General features: G+C 43.2%; 1 pseudogene; it reads left to right on the top strand.

Moving 5' to 3' along the window:
• Positions 1-5,855: 5,855 nt before the first annotated feature.
• Positions 5,856-6,956, top strand: LOC144326328 (E3 ubiquitin-protein ligase RNF4 pseudogene; annotated as a pseudogene).
• Positions 6,957-7,218: the final 262 nt, after the last annotated feature.

The following is a 7,218-nucleotide window of genomic DNA, read 5'->3' as shown; positions in this document are numbered from 1 at the left end:
CACCTTGCTTCCCGGACTTCCCCATACCTCCCCTTTTCTGCATCCTTGTTTTTGCCTTTCTTCAGCAACCCTCCAACTGATTAATTAATTCACTTTCATTCTAATTTCCTTAACTTATTGTTTACAGCTGCAATTCTCTATTTCTTAACACCTTAACATCTCATTACACTTCAATTTTACAACAATTTTTAAGATAAATTTTAAATTTCTTCCAGTCTTCTTCCACTGTCTCTTTCCCCTGGTCACGGATTCTGCCGGTCGTCTCTGCCAGTCCCATGTAGTCGATCACCTTCGCTTGCCATTCTTCCAGAGTGGGTAACTCTTGTGTCTTCCAATACTTTGCCAAAAGAATTCTTGCTGCTGCAGTAGCATACATAAAAAACGTCCTATCCTTCCTTGTCACCAATTGGCCAACCATGCCCAGGAGGAAAGCCTCAGGCTTTTTAGAGAAGGTCCATTTAAGAACCTTCTTAATTTCATTATAGATCATTTCCCAAAAGGCTTTAATCTTCGGGCAGGTCCACCAAAGGTGATAAAAGGTACCTTCAGTCTCATTACATTTCCAACATTTGTTGTTGGGCAAATGATAAATTTTTGCAAGCTTGACTGGGGTCATGTACCACCTATAAATCATTTTCATAATGTTTTCTCTTAATGCATTGCATGCCGTAAACTTAACACCAGTATTCCATAACTGTTCCCAGTCAGCAAACATAATATCATGACCAATGTCTTGTGCCCATTTAATCATAGCTGATTTAACCGTTTCATCCTGTGTATTCCATTTCAACAGCAAATTATACATTCTTGACAAGTTCTTAGTATTGGGTTCTAACAGTTCTGTTTCTAGTTTTGACCTCTCCATCTGGAAACCTATTTTCCTGTCCTGTTTAAATACCTCGTTTATCTGGAGGTAATGCAACCAGTCTCTTACCTTAGATTTTAATTTCTCATAACTCTGTAGTTTAACTCTTTCTCCGTCTTGTTAAAAGATTTCACAGTATTTTGGCCATTTCGACTCCATATTAAGTTTTTTAGTCTCTTTAGCTTCCATTGGTGATAACCACCTGGGAGTTTTACTTTCCAATAGGTCTTTGTATCTTATCCAGACATTGTATAATGCTTTCCTAACAATATGGTTTTTAAAGCCTTTATGCGATTTTACCTTGTCTATATATGCATGCCAACCAAATCTATTGTCGTACCCTTCCAGATCCAAAATGTCTGTATTCTCAAGAAGCAGCCATTGTTTCAACCAGCAGAAAGCTGCCGATTCATAGTAGAGTCTTAAGTCCGGCAGGGCAAACCCCCCTCTATCTTTTGCGTCAGTTAAAATCTTAAATTTTATTCTGGGCTTTTTGCCCTGCCAGACAAATTTGGATATGTCTTTCTGCCACTTCTTGAAACAGTCCATCTTATCCATGATCTGGAGTGTCTGAAATAAAAGCAGCATTCTAGGCAATACATTCATCTTAATGACAGCAATTCGGCCTAACAAGGAAAGTCTCAATCTTGACCATATTTCTAGATCTTTCTTTACTTCTGTCCAACATTTGTCATAGTTGTCCTTAAATAAGTTCACATTCTTAGAAGTCAGGTTTACCCCCAGGTACTTCACTTTTTTTGTGATCTCTAAACCTGTTTCACTCTGAAACTTCTCTTTTTCAGCCATTGTTAGATTTTTCTCCAACACTTTTGTTTTCTGTTTGTTCAGTTTAAATCCTGCTACTTGACCAAATATCTCAATTAGTTCTAATACTCTTTTAGTACTAGTATCTGGCTGTTGCAAAGTCAATACTAGGTCATCTGCAAATGCCCTTAGTTTGTAATGTCTGGCTCCGACCTGAACTCCTTTAACCAACTGGTCCTCTCTGATCATATTTAACAAGACCTCCAGGACTGATATAAAAAGTAAAGGGGATATTGGGCATCCCTGTCGTGTACCTTTTTCTATAGGTATTTCTTCCGTAACCACATTATTTACAATTAACTTTGCTTTTTGTTTAGAGTATATAGCACCTATACCGTTTTCAAAACCTTGGCCTACCCCCATCCCTTGGAGATTCTTCTTCATGAAACTCCAGCAAATGTTATCGAAGGCTTTCTCCGCATCCACAAAAATTAAAACAGCTTTCCTATTAATGTCCACTTCTAACAATTCCAAAATGTCTATAATGTTCCTCACATTATCTGACATATGTCTCCCTGGAAGAAAGCCAGTTTTGTCCTTGTGAATCTCCCCTACCAACACTCTCTTCAGTCTTTTTGCCAAAATATCTGCAAAAATTTTGTAATCCACATTAAGTAATGATATAGGGCGGTAGTTTTTAACCTGGTTCTTTTCAGTCTCAGTTTTCGGTATAAGTGAGATAAAAGCTTCTTTCCACGATTCAGGTGCCTTTTTCCCCTCCAAAATTTCATTGCAAACTTCCATCAGTGGTTGTACTAGCCATTCCTTCAATGCTTTATAATATTTAGCCGTCAAACCATCTGGTCCTGGAGATTTTCCCAATTGCATATATCATTTCCCAGAACGCCTTAATCTTTGGGCACGTCCACCAAAGGTGAAAGAATGTACCTTCATTTTCTTTACATTTCCAACATTTATTATCAGGCAAGTGATAAATTTTTGCAAGCTTGACTGGGGTCATGTACCACCTATAAATCATTTTCATATTTTCTCTTAGGGCATTACATGCCGTAAATTTCATCCCGGTGGTCCACAACTTTTCCCAGTCAGCAAACATAATGTTATGACCAATATCCTGTGCCCACTTAATCATTGCTGATTTAACCGTTTCATCTTGTGTATTCCATTTCAACAGCAAGTTATACATTTTTGACAGGTTTCTAGTCTCTAATTTTGATTTTTCCACCTGGAAGCCAATTTTCCTGTCCAATTTCAAATTATGATTTGTTATCATCAAATCCTTTCCCCCTCAAGTCCTGTTTAAACATTTCATTGACTTGGCAATAGTGCAGCCAATCACTTACATATTCTTTAACCTAAAAGAATAACCGCTTTAACCCAAGTGGTTAGCACGCTGTCCACCAGCCCAAAGAGTGCTGGATTGTCTGTGTGCCGCTTGTTCGCTTATGGTAGTCTGTTGTAACATACACAGAGCTACTTTCTCAACCGGAAAGGAGAGTAGAACACTTCAAAATGAATAAATTAATCAGCCACAGGTTTGCTTGATCTATAAGTGATACGTTGTGGTCTTAATATTGATCCCTTAATTGGTCTAGGGGTTTTCAATTCAGCTATGCAGTTGTTCCTCGCAATATTGACTTGATAAAATGACTTGATAAAATGCTTATGACCCTGAGAGGTAGTGCCTGGCCCATAGTCACTCAGTGAGCTTCATGGCCTGCTGTGGATTTGGACCCTGGTCTGCCCAGTCTTAGTTCAACACTCTTAGCACTACCTTTTACTGAAGAAAATAAACTTGTTCAGAAACAGCATAGTCAAAGAGCATACACCGAGTGCTCCTAGCAGCCTTCTTCGTCTTCCCAGAGGCACAGCTCTTAGTTACTGATTAACTGGAGTCCTGGAGCCGCTCCGTCTGCAACAACACAACATACTGGTTGAGACACACACACTCTACACACAGACTGAGGCCCACAGAGATGGCTGGTTACATTTATAGGGAACCCAAGATGAGTCCCGAGTCACAGTGACCCAGCATTTGACTGCTAACACTTAGGCTTGACAGATTTGTGTAGCCCTCGTAGGCCGTGCTGCCTAGGCCTGGCCTGCTTCTGCTCTCAAGAACCTTTGTCTCCTGACAAAACCTCAGCCCTGTCCTTAAGCACTTAGCCATCTTCTGGGTTCTTGGGACAGGAGCATGCAGCTAAAGTGTCCCATCCTTGCTGCTCCTCACCAGTTCAGAGTCAGGCAGGTCTTTGGCCAGGTTGTGGCGATGCATCGACTTTGATGTGATCGAGAGAAGTGAAGCTACTGTGGAACCATTGCTCTGCCAAGTCCTCAAGGGGCGGTACAGAGTTCTCCTCCCTCCCACTTAGTCCCACAGCCACGCTGAGAGGCAGGGATTGGGCATTCAGTGAGCTTCACGCCTTGTGTGGATTTGGACCCTGGTCTTCAACACTCTTGCCACTACCTGTCAGGGGAACTGGCAAAAAGCCACAGGAAAAGATTTTGCAAGGATACAACAGTCTCTCAATCTGTGCACTTTTGCCCATGCTAGACCCCAGCAGTGCTTATGCAGCTGCAGTAAAAGAGCCAGGATGCTTCCTTGGATGTTTGAGCATGGGCCATACTGGAGATCTAACTCCTTTTTGTGTCTCTCCTCCTGCTGTAGGTCCGAGGGCGGCTTCCAAAGAAGCTACTGGGTAAGTTTGTTTTACTTAAAGTCTTTGGAAAAGAGGTGGACAATATTGACGCTGCTTCTGTGCAGTCGCTTTGACTGTGAGCCCGATCGAGATGCACAACAGTGCACTGCCGCCTTGGGCAAACGAGAAGCTATGGAGGCATCATGCAACTTTTTGTTCTTTTCAAAGTTTGCACTTCAAGACTTTTATTTTTTTAAAAAATCCCCTTTGCAAATTCGAGAAGTTTCCCCATGTTGTGCCTCAGCATTTGACGCTGCTTCTGTGCAGCCTCACCAGTGCACTGTGCTCACTAGAAAGACTCCCTTAAAAATCCATTCTTTGCCAAACTCATTTTGGCACCAATGCTCTCCCTGATAACAACAACAACAACAATTTATTATTTATACCCCGCCCATCTGGCTGGGCTACCCCAGCCACTCTGGGCGGCTTCCAACAAAATATGAAAATACAGTAACCCATCAAATATTAAAAGCTTCCCTAAACAGGGCTGCCTTCAGATGTCTTCTAAAAGTCTGGTAGTTGTTGTTCTCTTGGACATCTGGTGGGAGGGTGTTCCACAGGGCAGGTGCCACCACCGAGAAGGCCCTCTGCCTGGTTCCCTGTAACTTGGCTTCTCGCAGCGAGGGAACCTCCAGAAGGCCCTTGGAGATGGACCCAGGTGTCTGGGCAGAACAATGGGGGTGGAGACGCTCCTTCAGGTATACTGGACCGAGACCATTTAGGGCTTTAAAGGTCAGCATCAACACTTTGAATTGTGCTCAGAAACGTACTGGGAGCCAATGTAGGTCTTTCAAGACCGGCGTTATGTGGTCTCGGCAGCCGCTCCCAGTCACCAGTCTAGCTGCCGCGTTCTGGATTAATTGCAGTTTCCGAGTCACCTTCAAAGGTAGCCCCATGTAGAGCATGAGTTCATCATGAGTTCTTCCCTTCTCCTTATCAGTCTCTTGTATAAAGAGGACTGTCGAGGTAGGGAAAGATGCTCCACCTCGTAATAATCCTAATTGTTTTAGCTAATCTCTTGGCTGAAAGACAGAAAACTAATAGTTGTGTGCCTGCTTCTTAGCCTAATCCTGTTTCTTCCCACGTGAATGCAGTTCTATAGAGTAACATGAAAGACACCCTAACTCAGGCTTCCTCAACCTCGGCCCTTCCGATGTTTTGAGACTACAATTCCCATCCTCCCTGACCACTGGTCCTGCTGGCTAGGGATCATGGGAGTTGTAGGCCAAAAACATCTGGAGGGCCGAGGTTGAGGAAGCCTGCCCTAACTCCTCAAGATGTTGAACTTGCTCCAGCTTCGGAGTACCTGCTATAAAAGAGACAACTCTAAGAAAGTCACGGTGCTCCAAAGCGTCACCAGTTGCATCAAGTTGCTTTAGAGAGAGCATTCATGATCATCATTATCACATTACAGAATTGCTTGGCGACTAAGCAGGGAGCAGCACACGGAGATAAGGGGGGAAGCAAGTACTCTGCAGCCTGTGCCTCTCCCATCCCTGTGCATCATGAGTTCAACAAGTACAGAATGTAATGCAACCCAGCACAGCAACAGCAAGAGGGGCAGTCGCAACACCTCCGCAAGACCTCCTCATACTCTGGACAAGATGATGGTGGGAACTGCTTCTGAACCCTGTATCCCCTCCTTCTCCGCCTCCGCCTCCCTGCCACACAGCCTTAATGATAGAAGTATGGATGTGGAAGTAGTTGACCTCACTTGCGAAACTTCAGAACCTCTAGTTGTTGATCTTACGCAAGACGCTTCTCTTGTGCTTGTTGGAGAGAGTGGGCAGCAGCCCGATAGAGAGTTCAGACCTCAACCATTGTCTGACAGCCTCATATTTAGTGGTGGTGGTGGTGGTGGTGGTGATAGCAGACACACACAGAGTGGTGCTCTTGCCACTAGAAAGCTCCCCAGAGAAGTGGGAAGGAGGGAATTTGCAAGATCCTCAGGCACTTTGAGTTGTGGAATTTGCATAGACAGCTTTGCAGAGATTGTGCAAAGCGGACGGCTTATAGTGTCAACAACATGTGGCCACATCTTCTGTAGTCAGTGCCTCAGCAATTTTCTTAGGTATGCTAACTTTTGCCCAATTTGTAGGAGGCATCTCACTCCAAAGGAGTATCATCCAATTTATATGTGAAGACATGGGTGTTCCTGAACACAGTCTAATGTGGCCTTCATAAACATGAGTGAACTCCAAAGAACACACCAAGTACAGTATATATGACTTCAATATGACAGTTAGCAATTTCACTTTTTCCCAGTTGGCCTCCTTATAGTCCAGTTGTACTGTTTCAGCTTTGTTTTGCTTTAAGGTTTTTGCGGCTCACATTTTTTGAGGTCTGTAGACGTTTGAAGAACAGCTTGGAGGATATGTCTGCTGCTGCCACATTGCTTTGTGCCGATATCTCATTTCTGTTCTAGTTCTGTTGCTGCTTTGAGAAAAGACTGATGTTGAGTGAACTCATCTATTCAAGACTAGGCTATTCATAGTCATCTATGATAATACAACCTGCAGCTTCTTTTTGCAATTTGCCTTGTAAAAAACCAAAGCCAACCACTCACCGGTGGAAGTCTGTTCCACATCTACTTGTTTTCTAGTGGCAAACCCCTCTTTCTGTTGATGTAGCCCTAATAAAGACCAAGGTTTATACAACACTGTGGCTCATTTCTAACGCTGCATGCATAAATGGTTTATTACAAAGAACTCCTGGTGGTCCGAGTCTTCTCTTGAAGAGAATACAGCCATCATGCTAGATCTGAGCAGCTTTCCCTGTCCAGGCATATGCTTAAGGAGCAATTCATAGTGGAGTCCGTACCAAGGTTGCCACGTGGGGCAGAATCCAATGGAGATGAGCTAAGCCATT

The sequence above is a fragment of the Podarcis muralis genome, chromosome W (assembly GCF_964188315.1).
Source record: "Podarcis muralis chromosome W, rPodMur119.hap1.1, whole genome shotgun sequence".
NCBI lineage: Eukaryota > Metazoa > Chordata > Lepidosauria > Squamata > Lacertidae > Podarcis > Podarcis muralis.
Note: the sequence above shows the minus strand (reverse complement) of the source record. Positions and strands in the feature narration are given on the sequence as shown.